The sequence below is a fragment of the Neoarius graeffei genome, chromosome 6 (assembly GCF_027579695.1).
Source record: "Neoarius graeffei isolate fNeoGra1 chromosome 6, fNeoGra1.pri, whole genome shotgun sequence".
Taxonomy (NCBI): Eukaryota; Metazoa; Chordata; class Actinopteri; order Siluriformes; family Ariidae; genus Neoarius; species Neoarius graeffei.
In genome coordinates this window covers 79,616,338-79,630,628 of record NC_083574.1, presented here as the reverse complement: position 1 = coordinate 79,630,628, position 14,291 = coordinate 79,616,338, and the positions used below count along the sequence as shown (strand labels likewise).

General features: G+C 41.5%; 1 protein-coding gene across 2 annotated transcripts in view; it reads right to left on the bottom strand.

Annotated features, from left to right (window-relative positions):
- Window positions 1-14,291, bottom strand: part of LOC132888093 (src substrate cortactin-like) — a 109,836-nt gene that overhangs the window by 35,187 nt on the left and 60,358 nt on the right. The gene's annotated exons all lie outside the window — the stretch shown is intronic.

The following is a 14,291-nucleotide window of genomic DNA, read 5'->3' as shown; positions in this document are numbered from 1 at the left end:
CTGGTTAGAACAAAATAATTTCATTCCCGAAACGGTTAATTACGTTCCCTGTCAGCTGTTTAACAAATGGCTATAAAATTATGTCTCTGTCTCATCCAGCTTAAGCCAAATGTAGGCCAATTCTATTACAACCTTCATTAAATAAGACAAGAAATAATTCAAAACAATTATTTCTTCAAATGTTGCCGATTTGGATTCTCAGTATGTCTTCCCATCTACACAAACAGAAAAAGTGCCAAAAATGAAAGATAATTCGTTTAGTGTGTTACCAAAGGCTAGTCAGGCCCTATAGAGGGCTACCGCATGACGTCACCGCGCCGCGAGATTTTGTTAGGCGCCATATTGGAAGACCAAGTACATACATACATAAAACAAACTACACCTGAAATGTAGCCAGGGCCGGTTCTGCCCTAATCTGGACCCGGGTGCAACATCGCGCAACCCCCCACCCCCCCAAAAAAAACACCAGTCTAAATCAGGACAACCATCACATAAACATTTTATATCAACTATTTTAACTAAATGGGCTATAATAAATAAGCCTGCAGGCAGCCACGGCGGGCTGCCTCAGAAAAGTAACCATTTGTCCTACCTTAAAACTCGTTTTGCATTTTCTGCCTCCTTTTTTGTATTTTCGACCCTCCGTTTATTTTCTTTCCTTTTCTGAAAACCCGATTTGTGTCCAGACATTTTGTTCTGCTACCAACGAACTAACTCGTCAGGTCTCGTCTCTCGAGCCCGCGATGATTCCCGTGGGAAGGGCAACAACTGATACATTTTTACAAACAGCCAATAGGGAGGTTGCAACGTTCAGGCTCTCCTTTGCTCAGACACTCAGTAATGGAGACGTGATAGTAGTCCACCCTCCCGCTCTCTCCATTCAGTCAGCGAACGTCACACAGGAAGTGAACCCCAGCGGGTCATAGAAACTTGCGCAGGAGAAGAATGGCTTTATTTGTAGGCTACGGAAACTTTGAGGAACGAAATAAAAACCGGTATTAACCGGTTACCATTATTTTTAATAAGCGTTTCTGTTCCGGAACATAAAAAATAATAAAGTTTCTGGTTTCGTTTCTGTTCCATGTGAAATAGAAAAAGTTCCCGGTTTTCGTTTTCGTTCCTTGAACCGGTTCAAAGCCCTGGTTTGAAGGTCTCCATCTAAATGTAACCACTTGTTTCCATGATAGGGTCATCAAAAGAGGACCAGCTCATCATACAGGTTAGGGATGTCCCGATCCGATCACGTGATCGGAAATCGGGCCCGATCACATGGTTTCAGACTCGATCGGAATCGGGCATTGCCTCCCGATCAGAGATCGGATATATATCTATGTAATATATTCTCATTTTTAACACATCAATAGCTATGCGTTGGCACAGAGTGAGACCAGACCTCTTGTCTCAACACAGCAACATCAACGCGTGCGGCATGACATCACTTTGTAGCGGAGACGCTATTGGTTATTGGCTGCCTGTTGCCGGCAAAGTTGAACATGGAAGCAGTTCGAAGCGGAAAGCAAAGAATGAGATTTTTTTTTTTTTTTTCGTTGGATGACAAAAGAAACGGGCTCAAACCTGAAAGGGTAGAAATGCTTGTTTTCATCAAGAAAAACGTTCATTTCCTTAATTGAAATTACTGTACACCACTGTGAGATGCGTTCTTAAAAGCAAATTACTGGCACTGTGGCACTTTATTTTTTTTTTATTTGTTTACATTCCTGCCAGGTATTTTAAGGTTATTTTTTTAAATTTGTTATTTATTGTTCAAACTGCCTCACGTAAGTGCTCTGTTTGCTAACGGAGTTGTTGGATGTTAAAATAAGGTGTTAAATAAAAAATGAGGAACATCCTGGATCCGTTTCTTTCCTCGTCTTTATTTTTTATGGATTATAAGAAGTATCGGATCGGGACTCGGTATCGGCAGATACTCAAAATCAAATGATCGGTATCGGATCGGAGGGCAAAAAAACCTGATCGGGACATCCCTAATACAGGTACAATCATGCACAGTTTCTCTCACACACACACACAAAATGTATAGCATTTCAACGGAAACCTCACTACTGGGCAAATGTTTCCGTGATTGAACTTCAACACACTCACTGTGCACTTTATTAGGAACATCTATACACCTCCACATTCAAGCCTCAACGCCAGACATTGCCCGAATGCTCGATCAAGTCGCTCGGGCAGAAATATTTTAGTGAGTTAGGCCCGTTCGGGTGCACCTATGGTCAGCTTCTTTAAGCACAAAAATGATTTTCAAATGAGTACAAAAAAAAAAAAAAAAAAACCTACATAGCACTCGATGCCAACGGCGTCGATGGGGATGCCTCCACCCGGTAGACTACATGCCTTATTAAGTTGTGATTTGGGGATGGACATTTGACCTCTCAGTAATCTTGACCTGGTGAAATTACTTGCATCAGCCTTGGAGATATCATGTTCACAAAGTTTTCGGACAGACATTTGACCTCACAGTGACCTTGACCTTAGGATCTCAAAATCTAATCAGTTTATCTTTGTCCCCAAATGCACAAATGGTGAAAGTTTGGTGAAATTCCTTTTATCTGCAGGGATGAGAATGAAAAATATTTTAAAAGTCTGAAAAAACCAGGGCAGGGCCCATAGGGCTAATGATTTTTGGCGCTTTTTTTTTTTTTTTACCCCAAAACCATTACTTTTATCAGCAAAAATTTGCAATGTATTTGAAAATAAATTCCCCTTCTTGGTGGACTACCAGGTGAAAAGGATTAATATGGTATAAGAGACTTGTTTTTAATCAATTCACATTTGATGATTTCAAAAAATCAATGCACCTTTTAATATAAACGAGCTCTACAGTATTATATTTCTGCATTTTAGCTATTCATGTCTTTGAATCCTCTAATCCTTTAAAATGAAGTGCAAACCAGAAAAAAGTTCTATCATATAATTCTCTGAAGCTTTCTTCTGATGTTATCATGGTAGCAGGAGGTCTTACATATTAAACAGGCAACATTCAACATCACTCATCACTTCCCTTTCAACTGTTGTGTGTACTAACTAGGTTTTATCTGGACAGGATGTTGTGTAATGTAATACAGATACCATATGGTCAATCTGAAGATCGAGATGGTGATTTTGAATTAACGAACAGGCATGTACAATGGGCATTACATATTGGAAATTTTTTTTTAAATCAAAAACTAAGTTCATCTTGGCCTAAAAAATTTGGGCAGACGCTCCCGCGCGGCACACACCAACAATTCCGTCCCCCTATGAAATGAGCAATAAGTAGGAGAGTTATACATGCTATCATACTTAAAATTTCATCAGAAATATAGATATGATACTATGATTCTCCCCAACATGCTACATTAGATAAGCTAACCCCATTTATAAAAGATACACACACATATGACATGTAATTGATATATTTTTTTTGGGGCGCGCGCTCTCTCTCTGCCATGCCGATCCTGTAGGCTGCACTGACTCAGTACAACTGAAAACTCCGGTCCTCGAGAAAAGAGATAAAAGCCCGCCCACGCTGAAAGCTGATTGGCTTATTTTGCTGAGTAACCCAATCAGGATGCTCGTTGTCTGGCATGCGCTATATGAACAGGCACACAGGCAGTGTTGCCAGATTGGGTGGTTTTAAGTGCATTTTGGCGGGTTTTGAACATATTTTGGGCTGGAAAACGTCAGCAGTATCTGGCAACACTGCACACAGTCTCCCTCGCGCGCGCATATTCTAAGATGCGTGATGCAGACCTTAATGTTGCGTGCGCACGCTCTTGCTCGCTTCTATCAATATGCAGGAGACTCCCGGAACTTCCAGGAGACTTGGGATGTCTGCGTTATAAGGTGACCACAGATCGTTAATCATACCCCCCCCCCAAAAAAAAAAAAAAAATTTCTCAACGGATTTACATCGATCTCAAAAACGATCATTTTGGTCTGAAAAAGTCGGAAATCCGCCAATTGGCGGAAAATTCTCATCCCTGTATCTGCCTTGGAGATGGTGTGTTCACAATGTTTGCGGACAGACATTTGACCTCACAGTGACCTTGACCTTAGATTTTGAGATCAAAAGGTCGAAATCAGTTCATGTTTGTTCCAAAGTGCACAAATGGTGAAAGTTTGGTGAAATTCCTTTCATTAGCCTTGGAGATATCGCGTTCACAAGGTTTTGGGACAGACGGACGCACGCACAGACAGATGGACAACCCGAAAGCATAATGCCTCCTGCACCTTACAGTGGCGGAGGCATAAAAAGGCGTATTAACCAGCATCCTCCCCTCCCCGGTGATCGCCGTTTTGTTTTTTTTCCTTTTCTTCCCGATTTGTAACGGTGATTCTGACTGGCTTGCTTCAGGTGTGCGTGCACATTTGTGCTTTTCATCACTACGAGTGGTCGCTGGTGCCCTCTACATTTTCCCCCGGGTTGACTTCAGGACGTTCACACACGCACAAAAAAAAAAGCTAGTGGCAAGTACATTCAATAAATGGAAAGACATGCTTTCTTGTCTCAAATAGTAAACCACACCCTCTACAGTAAATATATACCATTTACAGAGTGAATTAGCCCATAAATAGCCCACTCTCTTACCCCATTTATCATGGACACTGGCCCATCATGCATGTGAAGTGAAGATGACTGGGGGAGTTGGGTGATGGATGGAGGGAGGGAGAATGTTTTGAGTTTTATAATTCAGCTTTGCAATATCGCTAGTCATTGTTATCAGCAAAACAGTGTTGTGTCCGAAACTCTATATGAAAAGATGTATTACGTACTAATACCGTGTGTAAGTCTTACATATATATGTTTCATGTTTTGAGGGCTTGTCGTCTTGTTCTGTTGCAGAAAAAAAAAAAGTGCACTTTTGTCGAAATAACTCAATTGCACCCCAAGAAAACATATCAGTTTTGCCTTGAACCGTCAAAAGGAAATTCAAGGGGGCCAAAATTTTTTTGACGCCATTTGTCCTGGGTGTCAAAAGTTAAAGCTGAGGCCTGACATTCATGTGATTATCCAACAGGCCAATCAGGCAGCAGCAGTAAAAAGCATTAAATCATGCAGAGGCGAGTCAAGAGCTTCCTTTATACTTTATATATCATATATCGATACGGTTGGTTGTGCCAGAGAGGCAGAGTTTTTCAGAAACTGTTCATTTCTTATGATTCTAGATTTTACATGGAATGGCGCGTTAAACAAAAAACATCTCATATAAGCAGCAGTTCTGTGGGTGGAGAAGAATCGGCAGACTGGAAGTCTACACTCTCGCCCATCGGCACTCTTTACAACCACGGTGAGCAGAAAAGCATCTCAGAATGCACCACACACTGAACCTTGAGGAGGATGGCTTCAAACAGCCAAACGCCACATCGGAAAAAGGCCAGACCAATCTGCAACTAGCCCCACTTCGATTCCAGTTCTTCTCTGACAGCAGTGGAACCTGATGTGGTGTTCTGCTGTTGCAGCCCATGCTCCTCAAGGCGTGATTGTATTCCGGCTATTTCCAGAACCACTGCTCCCCGGACCTTTTCTGTGTGAACGCTAGAGTGCATGAAAACCCCCGATCAAAGTCACGGAGATCACATTCCTCCACCCCCCTCCCCCAATCCTGATGTTTGTTGTGAACTCTTGGGCTGACTCCACAATTTTATGTACTGTGCTTGAGCTACTTGATCAACCGATTAGATAATTGCATGAAAGGGCACGTGCAACCAAAGTAGACAGTGAGTACAGTGTCGTCCATGATTAGGCCATCCTTAAAAAAAAAAAAATCCGTTTCCTGTCCACCGGGTGAGCAAAAAAATTCAGTCGGGAGGGAGGAATTTTATATATATATATGGATAAGAAATTGCAATGCTGTGTTTGCTTTTTCTTTCAGTACTTTTTTATTACAAAAGCAGACACATTTAATAAAATATGACAGTTTAATCAACTGAAACTTGTACAAAAACTTTAGCATTTTAAATGCTGACTGCAACATTTGCAAAACTTTTACAAAAGGTACTTAAAAGGTCCGACACACGGACTTTTTGTAGTTCTAAATCGACCGTTAGGCCTAGTTCGGATGAAATTACACTATTAAAATGATCACTGAATGATTTGTTTTTCTGAATCTTTACTATTTTGTTGTTCGCTAGAATACCATTTTGCGATTTCACACTTAAGCAAATGTTTGAAAACTCCGGATCTCCTTCCTTCATGGTGGCTGCCATTTTTTTGTGCCGCATGGCGCATGCGCAGAGCTGATTCAGTTCTATATTCTGCGCGGAATGCAGGGCTTTCCACAAGCGCCGGCCATACAGCCGACTACACAATTAAGTCCAGCCGGCTACTTTAATGACTATTTAAATGTCAAGTTTGAGTTTAGATTTACGAACCCGAAAAAAAATGTCGAAAAAACGGCGTTAAAAAAAAAAAAATTTCAACCGCACAAACGGCACTTACCCGGCCGGTGGACTGGAAACAGAACATTTTTTAATAATGGCCTTATTGGCCCCCTCCTTGTAAAGATAAGTAAAAAGGGTTAAAAAAAAATCCACCTTTTGGTAAAGTGGTTTCATCTCACACTGAGGGGGGGAAAAAAGAAAAAAAAAAGAGAGAAAAATCCAACCTTTAACTGAAATACATTTATTCAGAGAAAAACAATCACTCAACTCAAGAAAATTCTCTCTACAAATACATGTGCAATTAATCAAACTTTCAAGCTGTAATCCAGGACTTTCTGATTATCTGTTGTACAAATATGAGGCGACACAGAGGCCAAATTCCCTTCATCATCCATCAACATGGGAAAGAAAAGGGAACACAAACCAAATGAAAGAAAAAAAAAAAACCCAGACTTGCCTGTAAATGTCCATGTCTACTGTAAGGACAATAAAAAAAAAAAATGTAAAACACCGAACACCAATTGGAGCTGTTACAAACTTGCCTGGAAGAGGACCCGAGTTTATTTTGCCCCCACATACAGTGAGGAGGAGGATAAGAGAAGCAAAAGAAAAAAAATAGATCCCCAAGGATCACTGTTGGTGAATGACAAGAAAAAGTAAAATCTTGGCGTTTCCAAGCCTCCAAAACCACCATCAGATGTCACTTCCATGCCAACAGATTATTTAGAAGGTTTGCCAGGAAGGGGGGGGGGGGGGGGGGGGGCTTTTCTGCCAGTTAACCACAAATGTAAGTGCCTGAACTTTGCGAAATGCTCCTACAACTTTGACTGGAACTGTTTTCTATGGTCTGATGAAATAAAAAAGGAACTTTTTGGCAAGAAACACTCAAGCTGGGTTTGGCGTAAAAAGAAGGATGGCTATAATGAAAAGAACCCGATTCCAACTGTAAAAATATGGTCGAAGTTCTGTGATGTTTTGGGGCCGTTTTTCCTCCAAAAACCCTGGAAACCTTGTTTGGGAACACGGCATCATGGACTCCATGAAATACAAAGACATTTTAAAACAAAATCTGGCTGCCTCTGCCAGGAAACTAAATTGGGTCACCATTAGATCTTCCAGCAGGACAATAATCTGAAGCATATGCCCAAATCAAGACAAAAATGGTTCACTGACCACAGAATCAAATCTTATGCCATGACCAGGTCAGTCCCCTGAGCTGAACCCCATTGAAAACCTGTGGGGTGCGCTGAAGAGGAGAGCGCACAAGAGAGGGCCGAGGATCCTGGATGATGTGGAGAGACTGAGTAAAGGGGAATGGGCTCAGATGACCTGCTCTGCATCTCCAACATTATAAAATGTTATAGGAGAGACTCAAGGCTGTCTGACTGGCAAAAGGAGGTTGTACAAAAAGTATTAAATGCGGGGGTGCCAATAATGGTGGCAGAGGTATTTTTCTCTGAATAAATTTAGTTTCAGTGTCAGACAGGGCTCTACACTAACTTTTTTTTTTTTTTCAGGAGCACACGTGCTCTTAAGTTAAAAATTTTAGGAGCACAGGGAAAAAAAAAAATGGGGGCACAAGCAGGTTTTCATTTTAAAGGTTTATTGCAGCGCAAACCTTAGACACACCAACACAAAACACAAAATTCAATTGAGAATGAATGAATGAACAAACAAATGAATAACGAACAACTGAATGAATGAATGAACAAACAGTAGCTAAACAGAGAGCAGAGCTCAAGCTCTGCTCTCTGTTTAGCTACTGTTTGTTCATTCATCATATTAGTAGTAGCATCATATTCCAGCCACTCGAAATCTTTTAACCACTGAGGGTTGAATTTATATAATTTTCCCGCACCTTCTCCCGTCGTTCTAGCTTTCTTCACGACACTTTCTTCCTTGTCCGTTCTTTTATTCTTGTTTCCACCATCATTGCTTTTAAAAAACGCCGTTATTCTCTGCATAGCGAATATATTTCTCAGCTCGGTCCGAACCAGCTGTCAGTTGAATGATCTGATGAATCCCTAAAAAGCACTTTTCCCACCTAATGCCACACCCACAACATACAACCGTGGGAAAGAGGGGCAATCACAGAAAGATGAATAGAAAACGGGAAATGTTACGGGGGATATTTATTGTGATAGTAGGCTATTGTAGTGTCAGCACAAAAGCACCAGACTCAACTTTAACTGAAAGTGTTATTCAGTAGCCTAAACTTATTCAAGCTACAGACCGAGAAGAATAAAAATGCTGAAATCTCATGTCCCGGTAAAACGCACTAGCATGGCAGAACGGCAAAAAAAATGTAAATTTCACTCCCCCCGGCTACCGTGGGAACCACCGCAGTGCAAGACAGAGGCAATGCACGCAACTACAGACAGGGAGCAAGGCGCAGGCAGAACACACACACAACAATACAGGCCGTTACTCGTTACACTATATTAGGTAGGCTATCCAGCGCTGGATTTACATACTTTGCAGTTTAACGTTTGATACATTTTAGAACGTGAAACTCGTTGCGTCTGTGCTCAGTGCTTTCCTAAATTGTCGGCCGCAAGAAGCCCTCGCACGAATGCGTGTTTTTTATTCGTCGTTCGCGTGCCGAAAAATTCGCTCCCAAATGCGAGTGAAATGTGCGCACTGTAGAGCCCTGGTGTGAGATGAAGCTACTTGACCAAAAGGTGGATTTTTTTTCTAACCCTTTGTACTAATCTTTACAAAGGGTGCCAATAATTGTGACAGGGACTATATATTAAAAGTTTACGCTACTAAAGAAGGCGCACTACTGAAGCCTCCGGTTTAGCTGCACGCATTCAGTGGAACTAAGTTTACCCCAAAAACTTGCAGAGATTTTCACCCACGCATTTGTTCAAGCTATTTTTCATTGAGATAGGACTCTATATGAAGTGCGTCATATGTAAACGACTCACATGCCAGTTTACTCAATCTACAGCCATCAATACGACTGAAGAATGACTTTCTGACTAAAACCTGACATTGTCAAATCGAGCAAGATATCACGTATACCTAACATCCGATACCTTTTTACACAGATGACCGACATGAAATATACAGTGTCTTGCAAAAGTATTCATCCCCCTCGGTGTTTGTCCTGTTTCGTCATGTTACAAGCTGGAATTAAAATGGATTTTTGGAATGTTCGCACCATTTCATTTACACAACATGCCTACAACTTTAAAAGGTGCAAACTGTTGTTTTAGTGTGACACAAACAATAAGATAAAAAAAACAGAAATCTGGAGTGTGCATAGGTATTCACCCCCTTTCGTATGAAACCCCTAAATAAGAGCTGGTCCACCCAATTCACTTCATAAGTCACATAATTAACTGATTAAGATCCACCTGGGTGCAAAGTGTCACATGATGTCTGTAAAAATCAACCTGTTCTGGAAGGACCGTGACTCTGCTGCACTACTAAGCAAGCAACATGAAAACCAAGAAGTCTCCAAACAGGTCAGAGACAAAGTTGTGGAGAAATATAGATCAGGGTTGGGTTATAAAAAATAGCCCAAACTTTGAATATCCCATGGAGTACCATTAAATCCATTATAGCAAAATGGAAAGAATATAGCGCCACCACAAACCTGACAAGAGAAGGCCGCCCACCAAAACTCACAGACCGGGCAAGGAGGGCATTAATCAGAGATGCAACAAAAACTCCAACGATAATGCTGAAGGAGCTGCAAAGATCTACAGCAGAGATGGGAGTATGTGTCCATAGGACCACTTTAAGCCGTACACTCCACAGAGTGGGGCTTTATGGAAAAGTGGCCAGAAAAAAGCCATTGCTTAAGAAAACATGTTTGAAGTTTGCCCAACGGCACGTGGCAGACTCTCTAAACACATGGAAGAAGATTCTCTGGTCAAATAAGACTAAAATTGATCTTTTTGGCCATCATGGGAAATGCCACGTGTGATGCAAACCCAACACCCTGAGAACACCATTCCTACAGTGAGGCATCGTGGTGGCATCATCATGCTGTGGGGATGTTTTTCATCTGCAGGGACAGGAAAGCTGGTCAGGACTTAAGGAAAGATGGATGGCACCAAGTGCAGGGCAATTCTGGAGGAAAACCTGTTTGAGTCAGCCAGAGGTTTGAGACTGGGCTGAAGGTTGACGTTCCAGTAGGATAATGACCTTATACGCAGAACCTTCAATTTTAAATACATTTCTGAGTGGATAGTACCTCTCTCCTTGACTCTTGTATGCTGCATAATTGGGAATAATTTTTTTTTTGAGAGTTAAAAATCGACCATAAAGTTGGCATTCAAGCTTCCCCGCTGAGCCAACCAGCCCTGAGTGGGTGACGTCACAGCAGGAACCGGCGCTATAGACCAAAGCCAGACTTGGCAGGCGAGAGTGGTTGCAATGGCCTCTTTGTTCGGATTTACTGGAGATTCTTCAGATAGTAATACATCTGACTGTGATAGTCCTGAAATTGGAGTGTGTGTACATGCTACTGCTATACACGCAGAACTGTATCAGTTCAAACCATTGGAAAGTGAATCCGATAGTAAACACATCAGCCACAGAGGCCCCCACCTTACAAAATAAAGCCAGAGAACAAAGCCATCTAGAGAATTGGATGGAATTGAAACGACTGTCTCATGCGACTCTCATTAAAACAGGGTAAGTGTTATAACTTATGCAGCATACATGTACATGCATGCATTTTCACTGATAAAACGTAAAAGGCTAATTAAATAATCAGATGAACTGAGAATCACATTCTGAAGCAAAGTAAATAATCTTATACCGGTAACTTAAACATACAACACAAGTTACATGTATTAATCTAAATGCAGGTAAACAACGAGTGTTGTTTTTGTTGTGATGTAACCAAATGAGAGTCGGAGCTTACCCGTCTGTATTCTCGCTTCTTGAAGGCCAAGCTTGTGGACGATTGTTTTGAAACAATCTGACTGTCAGTTCTTCGTTCATTCACTTCTTCCACATAAGGACAAGATATTGCTGCTGAGGCAAGCATATCCAGCAGAGAAATCAGACGACTGGTCCACTCATTATCCATTTTCTCCATACTGAGTACTCCGCCATTACTGCTCAGCTCACACTCCGGGAGAACTAGTGCAACTGAACTTACTTTCCTTTTCTTGTCCGGTAGTTTTCTTTTCCTTTAATTGCTGGTACTGCACCGTCTTTCAATACAGGCTTATAGCTAACGCTCCTCAACAGATCAGAGGTCTCGTACGAGTCTTCAGGAAATGTGCAGAGTAGAGGAGAGACCACTTCGTAGGCGGCCAACGTGTCAGTGAACTTCTCGCAAAATGCGTCCAAATCTTTGCAGTTTGAACGCTCTTGGGCCACAAATGCAACGTAAATCCACCTTCTGTCATGTTGCTGCACCTGCCAGCAACACATCTACGTGGCATGGTGATAATTTAGCTCAAAATGGAGGATTGGAGTTGCAGCCAGCTCTGTGTTTTAGTATAGCGGAAATGGCGATGAGACCGACAGCCTTCCTGCAGTGACGTCACAGATGTCAAGGTCATTCACTCAGACCGCTACCGATATTAGATTTATTGTTAACGCTTAAAACTTTTCCTATGCCATTCTTGAGGTCTCAAGGCATTTATAAACAAAGTGTGAGGCCATGGTTCTGCGTATCTCCTTTAAACATGAATCGGACTCAGTCAGCGGTGCCTGACATGGCTGCCACGGTGTTTGTTGTGCTCCATTAAAAGTTTGTTATTAAATGTTTTTTTGCTTTGATCAATATTTGGAGATTACTTAAGAGGAGTGGCCTTCCTTCTTTGGATCTTGTTAAGGTTTATTGTTCAATCATTAGGTCCATTCTTGAATATGCCTCCCCGGTTTGGGCTAACCTACCTGATTATCTTTCTGACCTTATGGAGTCAGTTCAAAAGAAAGTATTGTGTGTTATTTACCCAGGTTCAAGCTATAGAAAAGCCTTAGAGCTTTCTAAATTATCTAGCCTTAGTGATAAACTTGATGCATAGTTCCTCACGTCTGTGAAGAAGTGCAGTGGGGTCCCTCTCATAAACTGCCTTATTTCCCCTTTTGAGTTTTACCAACCTTAGGTCTGGGCACTTTAGAGTAGTTAATGTGGTGGCTAGAACCAAGTGTTTTAATGATTACTTAACCATCCGTTACCAAAAGTGTTTGCTTGATAGGTCATAGGTGATACTAAGATACAGTGGCATGCAAAAGTTTGGGCACCCTTCCTGAAAATGTCTGTTACTGTGAATAGTTCGGTGAGCAGAAGAACTGATCACCAAAAGGCATAAAGGTAAAGACAACACATTTCTTTTCAGTGTTTTCTGCAAGATGTGTATTATTTTTGTTTTGTACAATTGGAGAGTGAAAAAAAGAAAAGGAACACCATGCGAAAGTTTGGGTACCCTAACACATTTGGGTTCTCAGGTAACTTTTACCAAGGTTCCAGACCTTAATTAGCTTATTGAGCTGTGGCTTGTTCAAATTCTTCGTTAGGAAAGGTCAGATGATGCAGATTTCAAAGCTGTATAAATTCTCTGACTCCTCAAACTTGTCCCTAAAATCAACAGCCATGGGCTCCTCTAAGCAACTCCGTCGCATTCTGAATAAAAAAATAATTGATGCTCACAAAGCAGGAGAAGGCTACGAGAACGTAGCAAAGTGTTTTCAGGTAGCCGTTTCCTCAGATTGTAATGTTATTAAGAAATGGCAGTTAACAGAAACAGTGGAGATCAAGGTGAGGTCTGGAAGATGAAGAAAACTTTCTGAAAGAAATGCTCGTTGGATTGCTAGAAAGGCAAATAAAAACTCCTGTTTGACTGCAAAAGACCTTCAGAAAGATTTAGCAGACCCTGGAGTGGTGGTGCACTGTTCTACTATGCAGCGACACCTGAACAAACATGACCTTCATGGAAGAGTCATCAGAAGAAAACCGTTCCTGCGTCCGAGCCACAAAATTCAGCGTCTGAAGTTTGCAAATGAACATCTAAATAAACTTGATGCATTTTGGAAACAAGTCCTGTGGACTGATGAAATCAAAATAGAACTTTTTGGCCACAATGTGCAAAGGTATGTTTGGAGAAAAAAGGGTGGTAAATTCCAGGAAAAGAACACCTCTCCAACTCTGAAGCATGGGTGTGGATTGATCATGCTTTGGGGTTGTGTTGCAGCCAGTGGCACAGGGCACATTTCATTGGTCGAGGGAAGCATGGATTCAAATAAATACCAGCAAATTCTGGAAGCAAACATCACACCATCTGTAAAAAAGTTGAAGTTAAAAAGCGGATGGGTCCTACAATAAGACGATGATCCAAAACACACCTCAAAATCTACAATGGAATACCTCAAGAGGCACAAGCTGAAGGTTTTGCCGTGGCCCTCACAGTCCTCTGACCTAAACATCATTGAAAATCTGTGGATAGATCTCAAAAGAGCAGTGCATGCAAGACAGCCCAAGAAACTTGTCGAACTGGAAGCCTTCTGCAAGGACGAATGTGTGAAAATCCCCCAGGTAAGAACTGAAAGATTATTAGCTGGCTACAAAAAGTGTTTACAAGCTGTGATACTTGCCAATGGGGGTGTTACTAGGTACTAACCATGCAGGGTGCCCAAACTTTTGCTTCGGGCCCTTTTCCTTTTTTGTCATTTTGAAAATGTAAAAGATGAAAATAAAAAAATTGATTTTGCTTAAAATATAAAGGGAATGAGTCATCTTTAACTTTATGCCTTTTGGAGATCATTTCATCTTCAACTTGCTTAACTGTCCACAGTAAAGCCGGTATCTCACTGAGCTGTGACAGCTTGCGACAAACTGCGAACGTCATTCGCGAGTGTGTTTCAAAAGCGTCTTGAAAAACATTCGTGGGGCTTCTCAATTTCCTCGCATGAGTCGCAAAGCGTCGCTCCTTCGT